General features: G+C 39.2%; 2 pseudogenes; one reads left to right on the top strand and one right to left on the bottom strand.

Annotated features, from left to right (window-relative positions):
* Positions 1-4,125: 4,125 nt before the first annotated feature.
* On the bottom strand, positions 4,126-8,228 carry LOC132119555 (uncharacterized; annotated as a pseudogene).
* A 619-nt stretch (positions 8,229-8,847) lies between these two features.
* The window catches only part of LOC132119198 (rho guanine nucleotide exchange factor 10-like protein), a 94,740-nt pseudogene continuing 75,639 nt past the window's right edge, over positions 8,848-27,948 (top strand).

Raw genomic sequence — 27,948 nt, 5'->3', positions numbered from 1 at the left:
TTCCCTTCAATTTGAGCTCTTTACTTAACGTTCTGAATACTTGTGTAAATAATAGCCTACTGTAAATGCTCGACATGCCAATAAAGCTTTGATTATGCTGACTGGAATTTTTGCTGGAATGCAGTTTAAATTTAACATATATTTCATTTTATTTCGGCTAATTAATAGACCGTGATTATAAATACTATAGTGTTTAGTTGAGCTCCACGGTGATTTGTCAGATATGGTGGAGATTGGAGAAAACAAGTCTGACCACCAGATAATGCTAATGTGCATTGTATTGAAAGCTTCAAGTTATGAACCATTTTTTGGCATAATTTCATGAAAGCTTCGAAAACCTCAGCTTCCCATCACTACTGTTTAGTATTTGATAGGAAAGGAAGCAAACAAAAATAAAACAAATATTTGAATTTAACATCATACCTTATCCACCCTCAGCAACACCACTACTGAACCAAAAATAAAAAGCACATTAGACCCCAACACCTATTAGTGTTACTGAACTGTTCTTTTATAGTGCCTGCACCTTCCATTTACCTGTTGGTTATAATATGCAGTTATTATGCAGTAATTATGTTCAGGCAGGGACGGACTGGGACTAAAAAACGGCCCTGGACTTTGACTAGGCCCGGTCCCGCCAAAGCAATCGGCGCGCGTAAACTCGACAACAACAACAATAACGCCTGGCATGAGTGTCACAAGTCTTCAATTGTGGCTCATGATACTATACCATCCAAATTATAGCAATAGCACTGATGTTGACTAGATGTTGAGCTGGAGTGGGTGTCTTTCTCTGCTCTTGGTCTAAGCTCAACCTGAATAAACAAACGATGGAATGGATTTAAAAAAAAAACAGGTTTTATTCCAAGATAGCATGGAATAGTTTATATAATATGTTGTTATAACAGCATATTATACAATCTATTTCATGCTGTCTTAAAATGAATTTATTACTTAATAATCTTAATTTATGCAGTAATTAAACTTACTGCACAGATAATAATAACACATCTAAATGAAAATACACCATTACAAATGTAACATCTGTATTCAAAATCTTCAAAGTTTGTAAGTATTGTAATGTTACCAACATTTTTAAAAACACAAAATTTTTAAAAGCACAACATATTTCTTAATATTAGCTACTGCATGTTACATTTTACAGCTAAAATGTTGAAGTTTAGCTGTTTTAACTACTGTAATCATTAAAAATGTAGCAACCTGAATATCACTTCCTAACATCATCCCTAGTAAGTAACTCTCTTTCTCCTCTCATGTTCCATACTTGGATCTGGATCTGCCTGTGGAACCAGCTCATCTTTCTGTCCCTCATCATCACTGATGGCATGTTGCTGCATAGTTGTGGCTGGACTTCTTCACTGCTGCTAATATTATATTATATATAGGTGCTGCTTTAAGGAAGTTGTGGCCTAATGGTTAGAGAGTCGGACTCCCAATCGAAAGGTTGTGAGTTCGAGTCCCGGGCCGGCAGGAATTGTGGGTGGGGGGAGTGCATGTACAGTTCTCTCTCCACCTTCAATACCACGACTTAGGTGCCCTTGAGCAAGGCATCGAACCCCCAACTGCTCCCCGGGCGCCGCAGCATAAATGGCTGCCCACTGCTCCGGGTGTGTGCTCACAGTGTGTGTGTGTGTGTTCACTGCTCTGTGTGTGTGCATTTCGGATGGGTTAAATGCAGAGCACAAATTCTGAGTATGGGTCACCATACTTGGCTGAATGTCACGTCACTTTTCACTTTTGCTGCTGGAAAATATTGCTATATATTTCAGTTAGTTTGGGACATTTAGCGGCTTCAGTATCTAAATTCCGCATTTTTTATCTCTCGCCTTCTCAGCCGCACCCTTTTCTTTCCGTTTTTTACACACGGTGCGTTATGCATATTGTTTGTTTGTTTCTATGCTTCTTCTATCTAACGTTAACGTCTTTGCTGTTGGTTTCTTCCTACTCTTCCACTTCTTCTTCTCCTTACTTGGCGGCCACGGCCAGTGCAGCTGGCATCCAACTTAAAGGCGCATTGCTGCCACCTACAGTACTGGAGTGTAAAACAGATTAGTGGGGGGGAAAACGGTGATGACTGCATGCTTGGCGGGTGGTGTGCAGACCCGCTGGCCGTCCTGGAGTACCGGCCGTTCTGTGATTCTCCAGATCACACAGATGGCCAGTCCGTCCCTGTGTTCAGGTGTTACATATCCTATCATGACAACTACGTTTCATCCCTGATTCAAGAGAACTACAAACAATGAAGATAAAACAGCAACATCAATTGCAAAGCTTTAATATTACAGAGAACTGAACTGGGTTTCTTATGAGGATAATATTATATAGGCCCTGTTTAAACCCTAGTATTAAGATCTGTCTCTGATAGGGGAAAATGATCACTAGTTGTCATCTGGTAACATGCGTCTCAAATGTGTCATGTGCCATGATCGCTTGTTTTTTAGGCTTTCAGTGAAGGGTCTGATTTTGTTAGGCTATATATATATGAGCACATATATCATTCACATCACTGGGTTGCCTATTCAGGCAGAATTATTCCTTGTCCGGTATTCGTTTTTTAAGCCATTATCCTTGTCATTCCGAATACGGTATTCGGCTTCAGGCACAACCCTAATTATTACATTACATATTTTATTTTTACATGCAACATAGATAAGGTCATATAGTAACAGCTCTTATTGTAATTCTAAAATTCACGTCGTACTTGCAAACACTTTGTATGAATTATGGTTAATGCATGCTGGAGTAGTTGATTGTTTCCAACAGCGCCGAGTAGTCTATGCAAGCACTATTACAGTATGACAAATATTTCGCTGTATTTATGTGCGCATGCCCAGTAGAGCCAAACGTATCCCTTCTAGCCTTGCTGCGTGCATTTTTCATATCCCGAGCTTTGCGTGTGTCTGTGCACTGTGCCAAGGCATCAGTCATATAAATTTTTGACCACAGACATAATGTCAGCAAAAGCAGCATTATTAAGTAAATAAAATAAAAATAAAGTACATAAAAATAATTTGACCTTACAGCTCCAAACTGTTCTATAGGGCCAGTGTCCTTTATAGTTTAGCTCCCAGGGTCGGACTGGGGGTAAAACCAGTAGGCCTACTCATTACCAGGGCCTCAAAGGAAGAGAGGGCCCTTGAAAAGTATGAATCTGAAATTATTATATATTTTACCTGGATATTTTCATGGGTGGGGGGCATGGGGGCCCATCAGGACTGCCTATGCATAGGGCCCAGGATCTTGTGTAACGCCCCTGTTAGCGTTAACCCTAATTATACACACTTGAACCAGCTAATCAAGCTCTTACTAGACACTAATCTTCCATGTGTGTTAAGGCGAGTTGGAGCTAAACTTTTCAGGACATTGGCCATCCAGGTTCTAGTTTGGAGACCCCTGTCCTACAGAGTTGTTACTTTGCACATGCTTTTTGACCATTACAAATAATAATGTAAAATTATTTTCTTAGAATAGGAGATATGCGGTCTCTCGCATCACAAACATTATCAGTAGTATATGTGGTCTTGAAGAGGACCCATTTTTCTCTCATTTGGACTCGGTCTTGAAACTTTTGGACTTGACTTGGACTCGAACCTCTTTGGACTCAGTCTTGATTAGTCCTGGACTTGACAAACTGGACTTGACTACAGCTCTACCTTGTTTATTAAAAAGTCCCATAAATGTAAAAAAAAAAAAAAAAAAAAACCCCACAATGTAAATACGTTGACACAAGAATATGGGAATAACTCCATTGACAAAAATGTCAGATATAACCTTTTAATTCCAAGGGGACGAAGTGGCAGTTCAATTAGGACATTAACCAAACTTTATGGAGGTGCCTTAAAAAAAAAAAAAAAAAAAAAAAAAAGCATCTTTAGGCCATACTGTAACTCTAACGATGCAAGTTTTTCAGTCAACACAGCTCAGACACACATTTTAGTCTAGGAATAGGCTTAAGCCCTTTGTGAAACCAGGGGAATAAATGGTGTTCAATGGAACGCTTAGATCAGCCAGCTTAAACCCTACTAGAGGTGCAAGATCCTCACATTTTTCCACCCAATTTCTTTAAGACTTTAAAAGTCTTCACTTAAGACCCAACACAAACACTTGCTAAATGACATTTTATTGATATTTTCAAAAACATTCAAAACCAGAAAGCTGCAAACAAGTAAACCGCTATGATTTCACTTGTTGGAACAACCAGAACCTGCTTTGGGATGAATGCTGGCTACTTTTAGCTGGTCCAGGAGCATTCTGGTTTGTGACAGGCTGATAATTCAGTGCTGGATACTGAAGTTCTGGTTGCACGGACTGAGACACAGACTCATAGCTTGAAATGGTGACTACTTGGCTGCTCCAAGGCTTGGGAACTGGATCGGGATACAGATTGGTAACTTGACTGCCCAGGCATAGATGTTTGGAACCCAGGCTGCGATACGGTCTCGTAACTTGACTGTACCTGGGGCTTGTACTGAGATTGCACTGGAATGGCTGGGGATAAGTAGCCAGACTGTGCTAGTGACTGGCGGCTAGGCAGCATTTGAGGCTGGGAACTGGACTGCCCTGCCATAGAGACAAGGTATCCAGACTGAGAGACTGTCTCAGAACTTGGCAGTGCCTGGTATCGGGATTGTGCTTGCAATTGCCTCAGAGGTCCAGATTGCAGTCCACTGAGCTGTGATTCAGAACCATAACTGGGCAGTCCGTGCCTAGCAAGAGGCTGTTGGCTTGGAATAACTGGAGGCTGGTGGCTAGACTGTTCAGGCGGTTGTGCTAGTCTGAAAGTGGACTGCAGCGTTGACTGCAGTGGTCCAGAAGGGATATAGCTCTTGGGTAACTCCAACAAATGGGTGTCCTGCTCAGGCTTCACTGGGGCCTGGTGACTAGGTTGTTTAACATGTTTGATGTGCTGAACTAAGGATTGAAATACTGGTCTTGATGGAGGTTGATATTCAGTAGATCCTGGTTGGGCTGCATGCTGGCAACTTGGCTGCAATACATACTCCTGGCATAAATAAAGTTTGGAGCCAACTTGATAAAGTTGTCCCCCTTGGGCCTGCAGTGGCATCCAATCGGTTTCTCCACTGTGCTGGACTACAGATTGGCATCTGGAATGTGCTGGTTGTTGGACAGCAGGCTGAACCAAAGATGGGTAGTTGGCTTGTGCTGGTTGCTGGACAGCAGGCTGGGCTACTGACTGAAAGTTGGCTTGTACTGGTTGCTGGACAGCAGGCCGGGCCACTGACTGAAAGTTGGCTTGTGCTGGTTGCTGGACAGCAGGCTGGGCCACTGACTGAAAGTTGGCTTGTGCTGGTTGCTGGACAGCAGGCTGGGCCACTGACTGAAAGTTGGCTTGTGCTGGTTGCTGGACAGCAGGCTGGGCCACTGACTGAAAGTTGGCTTGTGCTGGTTGCTGGACAGCAGGCTGGGCCACTGACTGAAAGTTGGCTTGTGCTGGTTGCTGGACAGCAGGCTGGGCCACTGACTGAAAGTTGGCTTGTGCTGGTTGCTGGACAGCAGGCTGGGCCACTGACTGAAAGTTGGCTTGTGCTGGATGTTGGCTACTGGACTGAACTACAGAGTTATAATTTGGTTTCTGGAGTGGCCTGGTTCCAGAAAAAAGCTTGGAACCAAACTGAAGCCTACCTTTTTGGGGCTTGAAGAGAGTCACCCTACTGGGTTGTGCCACAAACCTAAAGCTGCCCTGTGCTAGTTGTGGTTCACTGGACTGAACAGATTGGCTGGCCTGAACTAGTTGCTGGCTGGAGGTTTGGCCAACAGACTGGTCACTGCCTTGCACTGGTTGTTGGCTGCTGGGCTGGGACACTGACAAGTCAACAGCCTGAGTGATTTGTGGTCTGCCGAGTAGAGCCACAGATTGGTAGCTGGCTTCTGCTAGTTGGCTACTGGGCAGGGCAATAGACTGAGAGCTGGCCTGTTCTAGTTGCTGGCTGCTGGGCTGAACCACAGGCAGGTCAGTGGTTTGTACTGCTTGGACACTGGCCTGAGCCACAGATGGCTGGCTGGCTTGTGCTAGTTGGGTGCTGAGCTGGACAACAGATGGAGAGCTGGCCTTTTCTAGTAGTTGGCTGCTCGGCTTAACCACAGGCAGGTCAGTGGCTTGTGAGAGTTGCTGGCTGCTGGCCTGGGCCACAGATTGGAATTTGGCTTGCGTTTGTTGGATACTGGGCTGTGCCATAGACATATAGCTCCCCTGTGCTGGTCGCATTCCACTGGACTGGGCAACAGAATGGCTGAACTGAACTTGTTTGCTGCTGAGCCGAACCACAGGCAGATAAGTGGCTTGTACTGGTTGGACACTGGGCTGAAACACAGATGGGTAGCTGGGTTGTGCTAGTTGGGTGATATGCTGGGCAACAGACTGAGAGCTGGCCTGTTCTAGGAGTTGGCTGCTGGGCTGAACCACAGGTGAGTCAGTGGCTTGTGCTGGTTGTTGGACAGCAGGCTGGACTACTGACTGATAGCTTGCTTGTGCAGTTGGTTGGCTACTTGACTGAACCATAGAGCTATAACTTGGATTCCGGAGCGGCCTGGTACCAGAAAAGAGCTTCGAAACAAATTGAAGCCTACCTTTTTGGGGCTTGAAAAGAGTCAGGCTACTGGGCTGTGCCTCAGACATATATCTGCCCTGTGCTGGATGCATTCCATTGGACTGGGCATCAGAATGGCTTGCCTGAACCTGTTGGCTGCTGAACTGAACCACAGGCAGGTAAGTGGCTTGTACTGGTTGGACACTGGGCTGAGCCACAGATGGGTAGCTGGCTTGTGCTGGTTGTTGGGCAGCAGACTGGGCCACTGAATGGTAGCTGGCTTGTGCTGGTTGTTGGGCAGCAGACTGGGCCACTGAATGGTAGCTGGCTTGTGCTGGTTGTTGGGCAGCAGACTGGGCCACTGAATGGTAGCTGGCTTGTGCTAGATGGCTGCTTGGCCAGACCAGAAACTGAGAGCTGGCCTGTTCTTGTAGTTGTTGGCTACTGGGCTGAACCAAAGGCAGGTTAGTAGCTTGTGAAAGTTGCTGGCTACTGGCTTGGGCCACAGACTGAAAGCTGGTTTGTGACAGTTGTTCACTACTAGGCTGGATGATATGTGCTAGTTGTTGGCTGCTTGGTTGTACTACAGTTTTAAAGCTAGTTTGTACCGGTTTCTGGCCACAGTAATGGCTAAAGCTTGGATCCTGAACTGGCCTGGAACCTGAAAAAAGCTTAGAACTAGTTTGCCAAACTCTAGCTTTCTGAGGCTTAAGGGGCAATCTATTTGACTGCCTTGCAGACTGGGAGCTGGCCTGTGCTAGTTGTTGGCCACTGGTCTGGGTTAACTGCAGGGTGCTAGACTGGGCCATGGTTCCAGAGCTGGCTTGTGCTGGTTGCGGACCGTTGGACTGGGAGATTGTCTGCACTAGCTGTTGACTGCCAGGCTCTGCCACGGAGTCATTGCTGGTCTGCAGAGGAACTTGGGGAGTTAGCTGCTCTGGCTTAAAAACAGAATCACTATGTCGCTGCAATGGCATCAAGACCATGGAAGAACCAATAGCATCAGAGCCTTGAAGCTTAACTGAACGACTTAAACCATACCCTGACATGCCCATACCTGCTGCACTACCCACAAGACTACTTCCAACTGAAGCAAGTTGAAAGCCCTGAAGCTGGCTACTACGGTCTAAACCAGAACCTCCACTTGTCACGGGACCACCTGAAGAGCCAGTCTGAGAATTGTAGCTTTCAGAACCATAGCCTCCCTTAACTGCAGCACGATAAATTATATTCCTAGATCGCCGAGGCCTGATTGGTCCAGCAACATCTCCTGGGCCATACCATGTGTAAACACTTTGTGGTTTAACATCATCCTGCATGGGTCGACCATCTTTTGGAATATCAGGGTTACCTCCATTGCTGACAGAGCTATAGTCATCAACTGCAACAAAAAGACAAGAGACATCACAATTACATTGTTGACAAACTTCAATTACATAATTTAAATAAACTTACCAGTCCCAATGCTGTCATGAACACCAAGGCTTAAAAATACCGCCAAAGACAAACTGTAAGAAACTTAATTTTAGTAACTTGAAAACCCACCTTAAAAAAAAAAAAAAAATTAGGTTGCAAACTTAAACTAAACGTACCTTAAAAATCTCATAACAGTAGAATCCATATGAAAACTACCATCAAATACCCTGAGCACATTAACTAAAATAATCTTTTTCCCAACCAAGAAGCTTTATAATTAAACCCTTAATTGTATTTTTATAGTGCCTGTGTCTACCGCTCACCAATAGGTTTACTAGATTAGTTCAGACCAATCAGTTGTCACAGCAACCTCTAATGGCTTATTATTAGTTTCAAGTGTCATAAGCTAGCTGTGTCCCAGACTGAAGTTTCGAATCCGGAGTGCGCGTTTGAAGTGGGATTGTGTCACAGCGGCGGGACGAAGGTAATTCTAAAATAACTGTCTGAGAGACGGCTTGGTTGTTGTGTGCGCACATGCACAGAGTTGATATATGACAACGAGTATACACGTTTAAATAGTGTCAGCTTACTGCTGTATGACCAGCCTTTAGTTCAGTGTTTTTCCTTCGAATGCAACTCTATGTTTGATCAATTGGAAACAGAGCTTTTCATAATTTTAACAAGAAATCGTTCTCGATAAATTATCTTTTAAAAGAAAATCAGTGCTGCACTCAAAGTTCCGTTTTGTTGGCATGTTTTGATTGATGCTGATTGGAGCACTACAGTTTAGGAATACAGGGTAAAGCCGATCACATACAGTAAGTAGCACAAAAACAGCACAAAACATACAAGATGAAATGATATGACCATATGTATGTGTGTTTGTTTGGATAAACACTGCAGCTTTTGGGAAGCAGCTCTCAGATCATAAAATCCTATAAATAATTCAAGCAAAGAGCAACAGTTTTGTTTTTGATGCTCTGTTCTCTATTTTCTGTCAAGGTAGTGTTTTCAAAAGTTTCATAGCCATCCTCCTTTTGCTTTTATATAGTGAACACACCCAAAATAATGCACTCACAGACCTTAAGTTTTTTTTTTTATTATTTATTTAATTTAATTTAATTGAAAAAAAAATTTCCCAGGTGAGGCCTCTGCTGAGTCAGAACACCAGACAGCTGGTCCGGAGGTGATCTATGATGATGTACCCTGTGATGATCTGTCTTCCACAGAAGGTCAGTCATAGATTGTCATTTTAGCATACAGTATAGATCTCCAAGACTGTTTGTTGATTGTTGCATGTATCTGGGTGTTTCTTCTATAGTACAAGCACTTTTATGTGCCAGGGGTATACAATATTCAGATTTCTCCCCTTTGTCATATTATATTTAAATGTTTGGAAACTATTTACTATACTCTTCTAATTAATATTTCTACTTACTGAATACATTTATATATGTATTTTTTACTCATGAGCAATACAATCTAAACTAAATCTTTTAATTTTACTGCAACCTTTCGGTCATGCAAACTTCATCAGGCACTGCAATATAGCAGTGTGTGGGTTCATCTATTTTTGTTAGATTATGCTTTTCAGATTTCCTGCGCACCTGCCTGTATGATTTAGTAGATGTTGCAGTGGCATAACTGATTATGTGAAAATGGTTTATATCAGTTTTTAATTTTAATGTAGAAATGTAGACAGTGAAATATATATATATATATAATATATATGTGTGTGTAATTTAGCTAAAATTAAATGTAAAAAATACTGAAAATATATATTTTTTTGAATTAATGAAACTATTAACATGTTGATTATAAATCTATCTAGTGTCACGCATGTTTTATTAGGCTGCTGCAATGTTGAAAATAAAATATTTACTGCCACATAAATTGGTAGCAGCGACATTTCTTTGTGCTGATTAGAAAATCTTGCCTCATGTCATTTCCACCGCAGAATGTAATCAAACACAATTGTTCATTTGAGCTGGAGATGGAAATCAAATTTTTTTTTTTGACGAGGTAGAAATCAGTTTTTTTCACAAGGGCTAAAAATGTCTATAGCTGAAAGAACACCCATCTATGTCTTGTATAGATATTTCTTTTCACCATGTCATCGGAATTGTTTACAGGACTGTATTGCTGTATTGTGTGTCAGCTGACTTGATCTATGAAGACATTCAGAAAGAGGAGGGCTTGCAAGGGCTCAATGGCTCGAGCTCAAGTGAGTTCGAAAGCTATGATGATGAGCAGTCTGACTCTGAGAGGGCTCCAACTTGCAGCAAGGTGCGTGTGTGTGTTAATTCATGACTCCCCACGACTGCAATAATTACATATTGACGGGCATCTGATTTATCTTCCCACACATTTCCATATTCTTCATAATGATAAACTACAAATGTTCATAAAGATTTAAACCCTCCAAGGTTGCAGGCTGATTGACTGGTACGTGGTTCTATGATTTATGATCTGTGAAGGGTTGCAGTGTGCTTTGCTGCCACTAGAGTGCAGTGTTGGCCAACACTTGCCTAATCGCTACTAATGCCAGGCCTAACTGACAAACTGACACAACTGCTCTGTATTGCTTCGAATTTAAATTCAGTGTGCACTGTGTTTTCTGCCCTTACACGTTCATGAGGTCACACTGGTATGGAAAACACTTTGCCTAGGCAGCAGTCCCCCAGAAACCAATTTCCCATGGCCAGGCTCACCTTTACCTCCATTGGAATCCATAAGATTCCTACTGCCAGGCGACTCATGATAAGCAAGAATTAGATTGCTGAGTCTAATACCACAGTGATTTGAGCTCAGTTTACCAGTTATCCCTTCAGCTTTTTTAGCGCATGTATAATTGGAAAGGAATGATTTTCTTTCAAAAGTGCCTTTAATGGGCTTGTTAAGATTAAAATTAACTCACAAGATGAACAAGCAACAGTTGACTTCACTACAGTATTAAGTAAGTAGGCTTTTTGTCTTTTCAACTGTTTCAGAAACCGTTTAATTATAAAAAATAACAGTAACTGGCATATTTAATGACTGCAATGTCTGTTTTTTTTTTCTTTTTTTCTGGGAAATGGATTTTAAGTATTTATGAATATACACCACAGTTCAACATTTTGGGGACAGTAAGATATTTTTGTAATAAAGAAATGAATACTTTTATTTAGAAAGGATGCATTTAATTAATCAAAAGTAACAGTGGAGACTTTTACAAAAGGTAGTTCTTTTAGAATTTTCTATTTACTGACGAATCCTAAAAAATCACAACTGTTTTCGACATTGAGAAATATTTTGTGAACTCCCAAATTAACATAATAGAATGATTTCTAAAGGATGTCATAAAGCGTTGAAGGCAGCATCGATGCATCCTTTGAAAACCAGATGAAGGCGTATTATTCGACAGCATGTTTCACAAACATTGGATGTGGATGTGATGCCTTCCCATCCAGGTTTAGACGCATCCTGTGGCTTTGTTTTTATGAAAATTTAGAGGTCCTTGTCTGAGATTTGCATTAGTGAATTTGCACGTTCTGTCAAAAACTTATCTTCCTCTGTCTTTCCCACACTGCTTTGACTTAAAAATTAAGCCATGCTTCGGAATCCAGTCATTTCACTTTTATGCTTACCCCTTGATTCCTTCCTCTACTCCATGTTGCTATTGTTATTGCGCTCTCACCCATGGCCTGCGTTGTTGCCGTGATGATATCCATAGCTCTCCCCTGATGTGCGACGACTGAGAAAACGTTACACCAGGACCAAAAAGGAGCTAGCCATGAGACTGTGGGGCAGACATCAGGTACACTTATGCACGTATGGAGAAGAATGGACTTTAGCAGGGTGAACTAGCTCAAAGCTGTCGATTGACACAATCACAGTCACCTGGGTACGAGGTTACACTCCTTCTCTTTTTCACTTTTCCCTGCTGATAAGACCAGTCTGAATTTTCATGCTGGTTTATTCTGGCCTGTTGTTGCCGACCAACATAGACACGCTGTCGACCAGTCAAACTGAAATGCAGTAAAGAAGCCTGGTACTGACATCCCAGCATCCCATGCTTGGGACCAGCATTTAAAGCACTGCATATGTTAAACATTTTCAGGAGGGCAAATCTCTTTCAATTGAGTTTTCACTTTCTCTGTGTCTTGCTTTTCTGTTTTTTTCTTTTTTCTGTCTTCTAAATATCAGGGTCCATAGAGTGTTTGCTGCTCCCTACAAACAGAGCAGAAGAGATATCTGTAGAAGTTCACTGCACTTGATTTAGTTTGGTCATATGAATATCTGAACTTCAAGTCATCAAACACAGACAAATAAAACATGCAGATTGTCTGTATATTCTGAATAATACAATATCATTTATGAAATGCTACTACTTAATATAATTTTTTATTAAAATATAAAGTAATACAAATTAGCATAATTTACAATAGATACACTATTGCTCAAATTTTTAAAGGGAAGTAGGATTATTAATACTTTTTTTGTTAAGCAAGGATGCATTAAACTGGAGTAAAGTGACAGTAGACATTTATATTGTTACAAAATAAATCTGTTTTAAAATTTTATTGAACTTTCATTAAATTTGCTTAAATTTCCATATGATCAAAGTAAGTTTCCTTGTTCACTTCCTCTAAATTTATATATTGATCATTTTTTATATGCTATACATTCCCTACGATTTGAAATCTCTCTTAAATATTGCTATTTGTGGTTCACTTTGCAGAGCACTTATTGTCGATTGGAACGTACCCTCCGTCTCTTTTTTTCTCTTGTTGAAAGTCCCTCTCTGTATCTCACTTTCTCTTTCTCTGTTGTAAACCAGAGAAAGGTCCATCAGCTGATGCGGGCAGCACGAACCGGAACGAAAGGTGGCCTGGAGAATACCAAAATTGCCGTGATGAGGAGAGTTTTTATTCCATAAAAAATATACATAAAAAGGAGCACTCAAGTAATCTAAGAATGATTTCATCTGAGAATTTATCTTCTTTCAAGCACTCATCCTCACTACTTTTCCTTTGATAGAAAAAAAAAATCCCATTCAGGAAAAAAGCAATTATACATTTCTAATACGTTTTCTCTCAGATGGAAAGGGCTGCTCATTAAATTAAGCTAGACCTCTTTATAGATCGCAGATGATCTGACTGTCACAGAGTCAAAAACTATAGAAAAAGGCTGATGGAGTCCAGTACCGCTTTCTTGTATTCTCCTTTTTAAAAAATGGACTCCTGGAAGTCGGAGGCTGAAAAAAAGCTAGAAATATTTGAGAAGCAGAAAATTATTATAAGTCAGATTGGGTCTTTAAAATAAAAGGTAGGGGAGAAGAGCTGATGAGGGCATTTGATGCACAGGAAAATTGGCTGAGATTGTTCCCCATAATGCCCCACTGAACAACAGGGTAAGATTAACATTTGGAAGTGGAGACTGGTGCGATGCCGATTGAAACTGCACTCTAAATGATGTACCACACTGCGTATAGTGCTAAACATTTTGATTTTGATATTCTGTTTGTTTTATTATTTCTAGACCCTCTAAAAACTTATGAGTAGATTTTAAGCCGTTAGCAAAATTGTATGTCGGATGGTTTTCCTTTGTAGCCTTGTGGATTTGAAAAGATGTTTGGTTGTGGTTTAGAACAGCCTGCTCTGTAATGAGCTAGAATGTACTTTTTTTTTTCTGTTTGAGCATCTCCTTTCTAGCTTTACAGGGGTATATAAAATGTTTGAACATGTTTTTGTGTATCCTGACAGATGACACTGAGGATGATGCAGGGTATCTGGATGTAATGGTATCAGAGGCAAAACATCCACCTGCACAACTGGGACCAATGCCAGATGGGTTTAGCAGCCAACAGGTGCGTGTATATGTATTTATTGGCATTTTTAATTGAGTGTGTACACAATCTATGCCAAAATATACACATTTGAGAAAAGCCATCAGTTTGGTAGTAACATTTGCATCAGTATTGTCCCAACCAAAATGAAGCGGTTTTCTTTTCATATTCAAACATCTGTGCCATTGTAACTATAATGCATTTTTGTTTTATTTTAACTACTGACAACATTTCTCCCAAATTCCAAATAAACATTGTCTTTTAGAAAATGGCAATTGATCAAAACAAAAAAGATGCTGTGTTTTCTGACCTCGAAAGATGTAAAGAAAACCAGTTCGTATTCATCTTTAAATGACAGAATACTAATGTTTTAACTCCGGAAGAGTTCAGAAATCAATATTTGATGGAATGACCCTGATTTTCAATCACAGCTTCCATGCGTCTTGGCATGCTCTCTACCAATCTTTCACATTACTGTTGGGTGACTTTGTTACTCCTGGTGCAAAAATTTATGTTTGATGCCTTGTGACCATCCATTTTCCTCTTGATCACATTCCACAGGTTTTCAATGGGGTTTAGGTTTGGAGATTGCGCTGGCCAAGATCTGTTCTGGTGGTCCCCCTATCTACACCTTGATTGACCTGACCATCATGCATGGAGCATTGTCTTGCTTGTAAAACAAATTCTCAGAGCTGGGGAACATTGTCAGAGCAGAAGGAAGCAAGTTGATTCTTTTGGCCTTCAAAAAGACAAATGTGTTCGATTCCAGGCTTGCTGAAGTACACAAAGATCATCACCAATCCTCCATCAGCTTTAATAGTGGGTGCGAGACACTGTGGCTTATGCCTCTCCTCTTTCGAACCGTCCTTGCCGTGCACTTCACCCCAGCTGAGAGAAGAGTGTGTGCTCACTGTCAGACAGGAGAGATCGAGACAGAGACGCACTTCCTCCTGCACTGTCAGAAATACACTTCCATAAGAGACCTATACTTTAACAAATTCACAAATTTAATACAGAACTTTACAGCAATTAGTGAAACAGAAAAAATAAAGATAATATTAGGAGAGGGACACACAGCAGCACTGGCTGCGAGATACGTGTGGACGTGCCACAGCCTGAGAGACAGGCAGGTGAACGTGTGTGTGTGTGTGTGTGTGTGTGTGACCTCAGTGTGTCTGACCCTATAGTGCACCACAGTGATCCTTAGTATGTTTGTGTATTTCTATGTAAGTTTAAGACTGTGGTATCAAATGTTCACACAAATGTTATAATTTGTTAGTTTAATATTATAAGATGTTATTATAATCAGTTCCATTACTGTGATGTTCATTTTTTTTTTTGTTATTTATTTCATTTTTTCTATACATGTACACTAAGCTTTGGCAATATTGTATAATTTACATTCATGCCGAGAGAGAGAGAGAGAGAGAATATAACACATTTACAATAGATATACACTGCTGTTCAAATAAATACTTTTATTCAGCAATTATGTATTAAACGGACAGATTTTTTAATTTTTTTTGTAATGTAAACAAATCTATTTCAAGTAGAAATAATTTTTTTTTTCTCTTGTGTCCTACTTACTATGAATGTATAAATGTCTTTCAACTCAACCACAGATTGTCCGACGCCATATTTTGGGCTCCAGAGTGAGAGGAGTTCCCTGGACTCTCTGAAACGGATTCTGCAGGTAAGATAATGTTGCATCTGTCCCTGAATCAGCTGTGTTGGTGAGAAAAAAATTAAATAAAAATGACAATGACAAAATCTTTTGACATTTTTGAAACCTTTTTTTTCAGTGTGTTAAGATCAAACTGAAACTCAATCCTTTGATACTTCAAAATATATTAAACAAAGAGTAGTTAATATTATTGCCACCTTTCTTTTTTTTTTGGGAATGCTTGTTATATGTACAGTACATTGAATCATTAGTCAAAATGTCACCTATTTCTGTCTTGAAATGGTTAAATCATTCTTATAATTACAAAACAAAAGTTTTGGAAGGTTTACTAATAATGTCAAGACTCTTTCAAATGTGAAAAAGCCTGCTTTTCAAAACAAAAGATAACACTAAGTTTTCTTTAATACTGAATTTGCCTTGACATTTACATTCCTTTAAATGGAAGCATGCAGGTCTGCTGGATTTCGTAGTGTGGAGTTTCATTACACATAATTCTGATCTCAGCTAGCAGTGGAGTGAAAAGCATTTGTTATCACACTCCTTTGAAGGCACGGGCACCGTCTAAAATTTAATCACAGATCAATGACAGCTTTACGCTCTATGAAACTAGTCATTCAGGATCTGTCTCCAAGCTTTGTTGTCAAATCAAAGCTCTGTCGGGTATACTTTAAAATTCCTGCTCTCTTTATAGCGTGCTAGACATGGTCTAGGGTGTTTAGATCAGGTATAAAGTGGCCTTAAAGCATGGGAATGGGGGGCTGTGTAATTAAGTTTAGTAGTGCCGTTGTGGGCAGATGCATCTTTAGAAAAAGATATAGTCCCATTGCCTTATCCTTTGTCTTATTTTCTTTTCGTCGATAATTCATTAGTGCTGGAGACTACGAAAGCAGCCATGAAAAATCTATTGTATCCACAGTCTAACCAGCAAAGTATCTTTGCTTCTAAAGATTAGCTCTTGTAGTTTATCTAACATTACTAGCTTGTTTTGCAATTTAAGGAAATCAAGCTTAAACAAATATTTTGCTGCGCACAATTTGACCACATAGCAAAACAGTCAAAGCCAATATAAGAGGGAGAATTAACATTAACAAATGAATGGTTCATCCAAATGTTTGTTCTTTTTTTTTTTTTTTGCAAAATGTTTTAACATCTCCCATTATTTGCATTAAAGGTGCAATAGGAGATCTTGGAAAATGCTAACATTAGCCTGATAGCACTGAAAGTGAACGGTTCACCCTCCCTGCAATCGCTGATCAAAGCCACTCCCCTGTAAACGCAATTATTCTCACAGACCAGAATACCAGAGCCAACATTACTACAGTAGGCTACATCAGCGGTTCCCAATTCCAGTCCATGTTTCGAAGTGAAGTAAACCCCTGCTCAGGGAGTAGGGAGCAATGAACATGGTGTAGGGATCATATCGATTGGAACACGGTTCATTCATGTAGCTCGAGTTGGTCATCTGAATCGGGTGTGTTAAGCGAGACATGCAAAATATGTGCGAGAGCACTGGAATTGGGAACCGCTAGGCTACATCATGTGTCATTAACCAGCGAGAAAACTTTAAAAGTACTACAATACCAGGAAGGAAGACTGGGTTGTTGATGTTTGTCTGCCATTCTAGCTCTGTCTGCACAGTGTATGTAAATGCGCTAATGACCTATTCTGTCTGCACGAACAATGTGTGCATACGTTGACAGGCAGGTAGGAAAGCCATTTAAAACACTCGGACCGAGCGTTTTGATTGGACATACATTTCTTGGTCCTACACCTTCCACAGAATATATAAAAAATACAGATAAATAAATTTAAACCACTTAACTTAATGATTGCTATTGGGATGTGAAGAGACTTTCAACCAGTATAACAAAAAATGTTTATGAAGACAATCACCTATTGCATCTTTAACCCTTTTTCGCACAAGTCATATCGCACATTTTAATATATATTACAATATATTTTTTTTCAAACTGTAATAATATTTAATATTACTGTTTTCACTGTTTTTTTTAATCAAATTAATGTCGTTTTGTAAAGCATAAGATTTCTATCAAAAACATACAAAAATCTTCATGATTACAAGCTTTTGACCAGTAGTGAATAAATTCAAAAAGACTGAATAAATCTGACATCCTATATTGAAACAAAGCGTAATTCATACAAAATAACAAAGACTAACTGAATCAGGAAATGCTGAAAGAGGTGATCTATGTACTGTATCTCCTTTTGTCCTAGCACATGCATTATTCCAAAGACGTATTCATATATGTAAATTGCACACTTTGTATTTATATTCAAATGAATGAAATGGATAATGCATATTGAAAATTTTCACCTTGCTGTTAAGATTAATTCAGCACATTTTTAATCTGACTCCCTTGTCAAGGTGAGGCAAGTCAGAGCTGTAAATGAATTATTCCTCATTTATAAATATAAAAATATTTCAGTAATAGCATACATAAAAAAAAATAAATAAAAAAAAATTCTCCATCTTCCATGGTCCTTTAGGAATACCAGCGACCTCTGATGGAGGCTGAGCCTCGGATCCTGAGTGTCAGGAAAATCAGGCCCATTTTTTTCCGTCTGCGGGAGATCATGCAATGCCACTCCATGTTCCAGATTGCCCTGGCATCTTGGGTGGCCGAATGGGACTCTTGTGAAAAGATTGGGGACCTGTTTGTAGCTTCAGTGAGTAGGAAAATTCTTGAAAATTACTTGCAAGCTTTTTCAGGTGTTAACAGTGCTCTGCTCCAGTTTACTTTAAAAGCATAGACAATTACTGTGAGTGAGGATGGCTGTCTTTTACCAAAGTAAGCATGTTGGTATCATTGGGCTGCAGGGCGTGTAATGGACTGATGAATGAGATGTCTGGGGTAACCCTCCTCATAGGCAGCATCCATAAGCTGTTCTCATTATTCTTCGGTTTAAAGAGAGCGTTTGGCCTGTCCGACCTGCTTCTATTCCATAGCACTAGTGGTCTTTATAAAGTCCCTCGAGCAAAATAGTACCATAGAGAGAACACTTACAGCTGAAGTTGCACTGCTGTGCATTGGAAAGCAGAAAATAGACCCAATACCCATATAACACATCATATTATACTGGTTTAAACAGTTTTTCTGTTATAGTACATATGAACACACTGTGGGGAAAATTTGCTATGGTTGAACTGCAGACGAAAAAAGCATAAATTATTTGCATGCATTGTCTCTGTTGTTTTAATCACCAGATTGATTATGGAAATCTGATACCTAAATTGGCTTTTTAAAATCGTGAACTTGTGTTCATCTATACTGTGCCTATATATATTTGCTTGGTTATGACATTCTTGTCTACTATTGGATGATCATTTGATTAATTATTTTGCCATAATCAAAATGTACACAAACATCTGTTATTAATAAAATTGTTTCATATATAAGTAAATGCATACAGTGCTCACATAAAAAGATGCTTGATTTTTTTGTCAAATTGTAAACTACTGCATATCATCACCTAGCTGTAATCTTGTGACTATAAGGCATGAAAATATTACAATCTTCTCTGAAACCATATGTATTGTGAAAAGTGCTATATACAAATGAGAATGATATTGTATGATTTCATATAAATTAGCGACTAATTCGTAAAAATGTAAAATAGTTATGAGCTGCGAATTATTAGCAGTTCATAGCACAATCCTGATAGATTTTGCACTGAAATACTGAATGCTCTAAAGTGCTGCCTTTTGTTCTTAAATTTGCCCTGTATGTGTGTTTGCTGATTAAAAACATATTTTTGTGCGTGTATCATTTCCTGCCATACTCGGTGGTCCCAAAGTGGAGGTACAGTTTGACAGGGGTTAACGTCTATTTGTGGCTCGTTAATGTTCTCTCCATGTCCTGCGAGCACTGCTGCTGTCAGCAGGTCTATTCAGCTTCAATCAAAGCAGAAGGAATGGATGGCTGCCATTTTGCCTATACTTTAAAACACCCGGCAGTAATGGACTGTCAACGATGTTTAGGTCCTTGGGATGGCAAACAGTGGTGCTGCGCTGCATAAATACAGCACTAAAATTACGGTTTACTTCCATCTCTTTGCCCTGTAATCACCTTTAGAGTGTCCTTCCCCCCCCCCATGACAGCAAAATTCAAGAGCAGTCTCAGCTCTGAAGGAGAAAACTGTACATGTTAACAGATGTATTAAACAAAGCAGAAAATGAACATAACGTCAAATTAAATGTGATTTCTCTAAGCATTATTTTTCTGTATTCCTCTTAGTTCTCAAAATCCATGGTGCTGGACGTATATAGTGATTACATCAATACCTTCACCAATGCCATGGCCCTAATTAAGAAAGCCTGCATGTCTAAACCAGCATTTCTGGAGTTTCTCAAGGTAAGAGCATATATTTGCTGTCAATAACCTCTTGAAGAAACAAGTTTCACCCTAAATCATCTCTTTCTGCTGCTGTGAAAAAAAAAACAAAAAAAAAACCTCTTTTGATTTTAGATTATGTGTATTAATTAATTTAAAGTAAAGTAAAAAAGAAATGTATAAAAAAATGACGCAGTGCTAATTTTCAAGTAATTTTACATTCTTTCAAGGATTTTTCGATTTTTTTAAACTGAAAGATAAGCCAGAAAAGACTAATTAAAAACAAAATAATTAATTGGACATTCATTTTAATTGCTCTGAGCTTAGTCTAAGAGCGAGAAGATCTTTCACTTGTTGCAATTCAGACAAGTCTGATATCATGATTTGCTGAATGGGTTATGTTGGTTTAAAATTATTTTTTTTAATTCTAAATATTTTACCTTGTAAAGGTGAGACTGTGGTTATAATTTGTTTAAAGTTGCATAAAGCACAAAATAAGTGTGTAGTGTTATCATGGCAACACATTTTGACGGTGACTTGAATCTTTAACATCTTTAACTTCACAAATGCATAGTTGACCATAGTCTAATATCCTTGCTTTGAAACCTGCTGGAGGGCTCTTAAGTACACCTACTATCTGACACTGCGCAGTCTAATGATTGCCAGAGTCTGCTGGTAGGCATAAAAGAATCAATAGTGTAATGCTAACCTCCACCCACTCCCTTGAGTGTCAAGATTCTTCTGCTCTGAATGTGGGAATGGCTCGGTCTACCTTTTTCTTTTCCTTTGCATTTCTCTCAATATGTGGTTGCATCTCTTTACATTGACAGAAGAAGCAAGCACCCAGCGTTGACCGCATTACTCTCTATGGTCTGATGGTGAAGCCTATTCAGCGTTTTCCTCAATTTATACTCTTCCTGCAGGTCAGTATTTATCCATAAACTGTTAACACAGTGCTGGAGGGGTCACGCTCCTTTTAAATAACTAGAAAAATTAGTTTCCAAGCAAGTTTATTAGAAACTGAATGACTGGCTAAGACCATGCCAGGTCTTGTCGCAGGTTATTGACTCACAAGTTTGCTCTTCCCTTGGCTCATGGCCATGATACAGAATCAGGTGTTTATAAAGACTCCAAGATCAGATTTTTATACAGAGAGCTTGAATAAACCAAAAACAACAAGCACATTGCTTGAATAAATGAGGCAGTATACCCCGAGACTTTCCTTCTTCTGTGAAACCCAAAAGAAAAAATGGTAAAGAATATGCTTGTCACTATTTTCCTTATAGTGCACTGGGACCAAATTAGTTCATGGTGTGTGTGTGTGTGTGTGTGTGTGTGTCTGTCTGTCTGTCTGTTTGTTCACTACTCACTGCTGTGTGTGTGCACTTGGATGGGAAAAATGCAGAGCACACATCACTTTTTTTCACATTCATAAGTCCCCATTCACTTTCATTGAATAAGGAATTAATGGTTAGTACATTATTCTAGATTTCTCCTTTTGTGGCCTGAAGTCAAATGGGTTTGGAACTATATAAAATACATTGTCATCTTTGGATGAACTGGCTATTTAAATAAATCAACATTTCAACTGTCCATTCTGTCACACAATCAAGTCACATGCCACAATGACCGAGCATGATCAAAAACTTACTTTAGAAATATCACATTGACATCTTTAGCCAGTGGGTCTCAGATGACAGTGAAATGTCATGAATTCACCAAATTTAAATTATCAAGCTGTTTGTACCATTGCCTTGCACTCGGGTTCTCGGGTCCTTCCTTCACTTTTGTTCATTTATATGGACGAGGAACTAGCAAAGAATTCAACACTGTACTTTCTCATGCGGTAAGAGTGCCGTGGCACTTAATTTCATACCTCAGTAGGCATCGATTACCCATGAATTTTGATAGATAAGATATGAATGTGAATAATAATTTTTTTTCAATGCTCTGACTTGAAAGTAGCCTGTGTTTAATCGCACATTAAACCGAATAATAACGGATCACAGTCTTTACCTTTATTTAGACCTTTATCTGCTTCCTCCTTTTTAGTGGCCTAAATCAACCACAAACTGTTAACCTCTTATTAAAACATACAAAGAGGTATTAGGCAGAAAAAGCCAGGGGTGTCCAATCCTGCTCCTGGAGGGCCACTGTCCTAATTAAACACACCTGAACCAGCCAATCCGTGTCTTACTAGGCATACTAGAAACATTCAGACAGGTGTGTTGAGTCAAGTTGGAGCTATACTCTGTTCTGGGGGGGGGGGTTCACTGTCCTGCAGAGTTCGAATACCTCTGGTCTACAGTAAGTTGTTCTTTTCCAAAATAAACGGCATAAAAGTGTAATGAAAGAGCAAATTTTTGTGCTGTAATTTTAATTATTGTTTACTGTTAATCGTCTGTTTGGTCACAGCTCTCATTTTTTTAAATGGATGCTGAATGAAAATTAAAATAGTGCTTTACAATAAAAAACAAACAAACAACAACAACAACAAAACCGTGCTGAACCATACTTAACGGGTCTGGGTTCTAATCCACCCTTACAGTTTTTTTTTTTTTTTTTTTTCCTCTCATTAAAGCCAAATGTGTTCATCAGTGATTGTATATCAAGAGCAGGGACTGTGCTACATAGGAGGGAAAAAATCGGAATTGGGTCACTTGAACCATGCAGTGTAAATGCAGTCTAAATGAAGCATAAAGACTTTAAAAACTATTGGCAATCAACTATCTGTGACTATTAATCGACAAAACCGGTCATTTGATTGAACTCTTGTTATAGTCCGTCACAATGGCTAAGGTCCAGGCAATACATTTCCAATATCTTCCTTCCCTTTAACTCTTACTTATTTTTTTTTTTACTTGGTGTCTTTCTTTTATCCTCACTCTCATTGCTGTTTGACTTGTTCTCTCTCTCTGTCTATAGGACATGCTGAAGAACACTCCCACTGGCCATGTGGACAGGTTGTCCTTGCAACTGGCTCTGTGACAGCAGGATGCTGTTGCCTTGATGGAATCACAACAGTGTCATTCCTAATCACAAAACCATTGCATGGTATCATTCTGACTTCCCATTTTTGCAGTTACTTTACACCAAGCTACACTTTACATTAACGATAATGTAATTAATACTTTCATTCAGCAAGGATGCATTAAATTGATCAAAAGTGACATCAAAGAATAAAGACACGAATAAATGCTGTTCTTTATATTCATCAAAGAATTCTGAAAAAAGTATAATGGTGTCCACAAAAATATGAAGCAGCACAACTGTATTCAAGGTTGTTGTTGGTTTTTTTTTTTTTTTTTTTTTTTTTTTTTTTTTTTTTTACAAATATTAACTCCAAGCTTTGGAACAGTAATGTATATGTGAAAAGCTATGTGTGTAAAGCTAAATCTGTATTAGACAAATTTCGTGAAATCATAAAAGATTTTTTTCATTTCGATGCAAAATTTGCAAGGTTTATTAATGGTCAATTTACTCCATTACCACAATTAAAGGAGTATTTCACTATCAGAATGAAAATTTTGTCATTAATCACATTTACCCTTCCAAATATTTACTTCTTCTGTTGAACACAAAAGATGATATTTTGAAAGATGTTAGTATCTGAACATTGGTACATTCCATAACATTCCATAGTAGGAAAAAAAAAAGAAAACTATGGAAGTCAGTGTTGCCCATCAACTGTTTGGATATAGCATTTTTCAAAGAAGGTCCAATAATTCCCATTTTTGTGCAGCTATGAGAGCCTGCTGGGATTTTCTGTCCACTTGAATGTCAGAATGTGACATGATTAATGATGCAGAACAACCAGGCATTTTTTTTTTGCATAATAATCAATTGATGTTGCACAGTATGCCTTGACTTTTAAACTCATTCTCACCAGGGTCACAAACCGTAAAGGCAATTGTACGACTGGCTTAACTAATAATCTAAGAAATTCAATTCTATGCAATTTAATAATGTTTCAATGCTCACACTCAACTTGCTATATGCTCACAAGGCCACTGTAGGTCTCAATCACCTGACAAACAGCCTTTAAACATCCTGCCAAGTACCTGAACATTACAGTTGACCCTTGAAATGACCAACCCATCTCCCGTTATCCCTGGCCTTCATTTGTTTCATGGCATCATCAGCGAGCAATGATGGCAGGAGTGTTTCTATTCCATTTACCATGCTCATATCACAGGCCAGCTGCTGCAAATCCAAACAAATGCATTTCTGAATATACTGTAGGAGGAATTAGAGAGTAAATGATACACTTAATTGAAAAGTCTAAGTTGTTTTGGTTTGCTTTCTCTCTTTACCCCTCTATATCACTCTGTGTCTACCCTTCCACCACTGCAGTCATCTCTCTCTCTCTCTCTCTCTGAATTTCACACCCTTCTTTAATCTGCATCTCTCTCTCACTTTCTCTTTATTCTGATTTTGGACTCTTTCGCTTTAGGTCTGCTGCAAAGCTACCTGCATAGGTAGCATTTTACATATAAGGCATTATACAGCAGAGATGCACTCTTAAAATTAAGAGTGTTCAAATGTGTTTTTTAGAGCTGTCAAATTGATTAAACACAACAAAAATAAAAGTTACATAATATTTGTGTGTGTACTGTATGTATTTATAAGTTTGTATAAATACATGTATTTTTTTAAGAAAAAAAAAAAAACATGGTTTGTTTGATTTTTATTTTTATGGCCCTTTCAACATATAGTATACAGTGAAGAGTGTTGTGAAAGTGGAGGGAGAGATGGGGAGGTTTTGAATCTGTATCCCTGTGTGCACAACCACTCTTACTGTACAGTATGTGTTGTGAGCATATGTGTTGTGCTCTACCCACTGAGCAGTGGCTTCAATCTTACAATTTATTTTTCAGGGATTTCAGCTGCATTCCAATGTGTAACAGTCAGTTCCATTACCCCATATACACACAATGAAATATTCATCGTCTGTCTCAGACTATCTGAGTTAGTAGGCCAGCAGATATAGTATTCTGCACAGGCTTAGACTGCAGCGTCTCCCTGTCGCTCTTCAGCAAGCACATCACATACACCTCTGATGCTTTCTCTCTCTCTCTGTCTCTCTCTCTCTCTCTCTCTCACTCTCACTCTCACACACACACACACACACACTCTCATCCAAACTTACAAACCATTTCAGTCACACTCTCAAGTCCCTGAAAATGATATCTGGCCTTCCCCCACAACATTCTGTTTGCCTTTTCAGCCTTTGGATGGCGCTCTTACAATAAAAACAAAGAGCCTGGAGCATGCCTTCTGACTGACTGAAGGTCTAATTTTTCAATGCATTTCAACAAAGGCCAAGCAGTGTTGCCAATTCCCTCTGGATCCGGCGACTCATTTTGTGTGATGCGGGCTACAGAAGCAGATGCATTATTTATAAAACTACTCTCCTGACTGATCAAACACCAGCACACAATATTTACTTGAGCCTCTGGACATTGGATTTCGCTGCTGTGATGCTGCTTGTGTATTATTGCTGATAGAATGAGGATGAACTCTGTGAATGTCTCCCAACACAATACAAATGGAATGTTTTTCCCTGTTATGCATTCTGGATAAAATTAGAATGACTATACAGTGCATAAATGAATGAGTGTAGTAGGCTTGATGGTTCTACAATGATCTATTTATATAATTAAAGAGCCAGTAGGAACCCTCCTTTTTTCATAGTACACATCTAAATTGATATACTGTAGTTGGTTGATGGAGTATATACTTTTCAATCCTATTTGAAAGGAGTATCTTTAAGATGGGTTTTATATCCACAACCTTTCTGCTACAAATGTACCACTGTGTTTCCATTCTTCTGTGCTGCTTGTCTGTGAACCTTTAAGTGTCTTATATGACACGCCGTGGCCTCTAAGTAAGTGTGTTGCCACGTAATTGGTCCCCCTCTATTTTGTAAGACTTGCGTGTAATCCATGTCTCCTCTTTTCTTCAGCTGCTGAACTCCGAGCAGAGCTCTTTTATCCTTTGCGAGACACTGATTGAGACAGTGCATGGCGAACGAGGACAGGTCCTCAAGTCTAAGGAGCGAAAAATCTTTCTCTTCGGTGACATGCTCATCTGTGCCAACATCAATGTTAAGTACGTGTCCTGGACAAGGTCTATTGACTTCCTTTTTTTCCCTCGACCTCTAAGGCCACGCTGACGGATTGACTCTCATCAGCCGATCTAAATACAGACTCCTGAGTCTGCTGAAGCATTACAGTGATGTTTCCCAATATGCCGTAGTCAATGTGAGGTGGATAGCGGCTAATGGCTAAAGCACAGGACAGAATTGGGCAGAGTCAAATGGGCTTTCATTATCTGGGTACAAATAGCAGGGTGTTTAGCTATTATCCTCATAGATCACAGGCATAAAAGCGCTCCACTGTTCCACTCAAATAGATTATCTATGACAGCACCACTGATCACATCTCAGAAGTGCAAAAGGTACTGTAAACAGCTTAGTGAAAAAGCTCGCACTGATGCTGAATCACAAAGCTTTTGTGCTAGTCCTTCTACTGCAGCCTGGTATGTCTCTGTTCTTCTAAAGTGCGACTCGACATCCCCATTTAGAAGATCATAACAAGGTGATCGCAATGTTGATCTCACATTACAAGAATACATGAATAATAAACAAATCCTCCAACATGGTGGAGGTCCAGCACTCCACAATGCACTCACAGCTGATCTGTAAAAAATCGAACCAGATTTGGGGAAATTTACCTCACTACTTGCTCACCAATGGATAATTTGCAGTGAAAGGGTGCCGTCAGAATGAGAGTCCAAACAGCTGATAAAAACATCAGAATAATCTGCAAGTAATTCATCATGATTCCAGTTCCGATTCCATCAATTAACATCTTGTGAAGCAGAAATCTTGTTTGTTATAAACAAAGCAATGATTAAGACTTTTTAACTTAAAACCTTTGCTTCCAGTTAAAACCTTCCAATATTGCTTTTTACGGTTCTCATCAAATTTTCATTTTTGGGTGAACTATTCCTTTAACAAGACTTGTCTGATACCAAAAATCAGTAAACATAGCTCTACTTCTGTCAGCTGAAGAGATTGATGGAGGAAACCAGTGAAGAGCAGAAAGAAAGACTAGTGATGATTATATAAAATAAGCAAGGTTTATTGAATAATCTTGGTTCAGTATGTTTTGATGTTCTGACTTCATCCCTAATTTAGCTGGGCGTCTTCCGGATTGGACTTCATCCTGTACTTCATCTGACCACTACAAATCCAACAATTGTTATTCTAATAAACACAATGGAAAACTACTGCTAATGGAGACATTAACTTTTGAAAATAAAAAAGAAAATCCCTTGAAACCATACTATTATAATATTGAACAACAAGAGCAATAAAATAAGTACAAAAAATGAATAAATTAATATATGATTAAATTATATAATTAAATTATTATAAATAATAAAACAACTAAGTAAATAAAACAGCACAAGTTTTAAGCAACACACACAAGTTGCTGCTGAGATTCTTTAGATATTTCCTATGTAAAATGAAGAATATTGGAATATGTTTTACTCAGTATAATTCAGTGTGTTAACTTAACATTTCTTTGGAATTATTTTGTATATTTGAATTTCACTAGCAATTTCTGTTTCAAAGTTGATTCAAAGTAAATCATTCACCATTTTTATAGTGTTATCAGTCAGATTCCTTCTTTTTAATCATTTTTACACCTTCCTCTTGTCGCCACCAGGGGTCCCCCTGACATCAGCAGTCTGGTTCCAGTAGGTCCCAAGTACACCCTGAAGTGGAGCGCCCCCTTGCAGCAGGTCCAGGTAGTTGAAGTGGGTCAGGAGGGCGCCCAGACTAAGGACAGTCTTTATCAGCTTGGAGGCGTCAATCGTCCGGGTGGCCCGTCAAGATTGGGTAATGGCAACACTGTTGGTGCTGCTACTTTCTAAACAATCAGATAATATGCAGCCTTGATGTGAGTCTCTTAGACATTTTGAATTAATTGACCATTTATTGTGAGCAATGCACCTTTTTATGGCCTCCGCAGATGAGTGTATCTCAGGCGAGGTAGATAAGAACAACACAGGCACAGTATAAGCAATCTT

Source organism: Carassius carassius, chromosome 38 (assembly GCF_963082965.1).
Source record: "Carassius carassius chromosome 38, fCarCar2.1, whole genome shotgun sequence".
Lineage (NCBI taxonomy): Eukaryota > Metazoa > Chordata > Actinopteri > Cypriniformes > Cyprinidae > Carassius > Carassius carassius.
The sequence above is the reverse complement of the archived record's forward strand: the minus strand, read 5'-3'. Positions and strand labels throughout refer to the sequence as shown.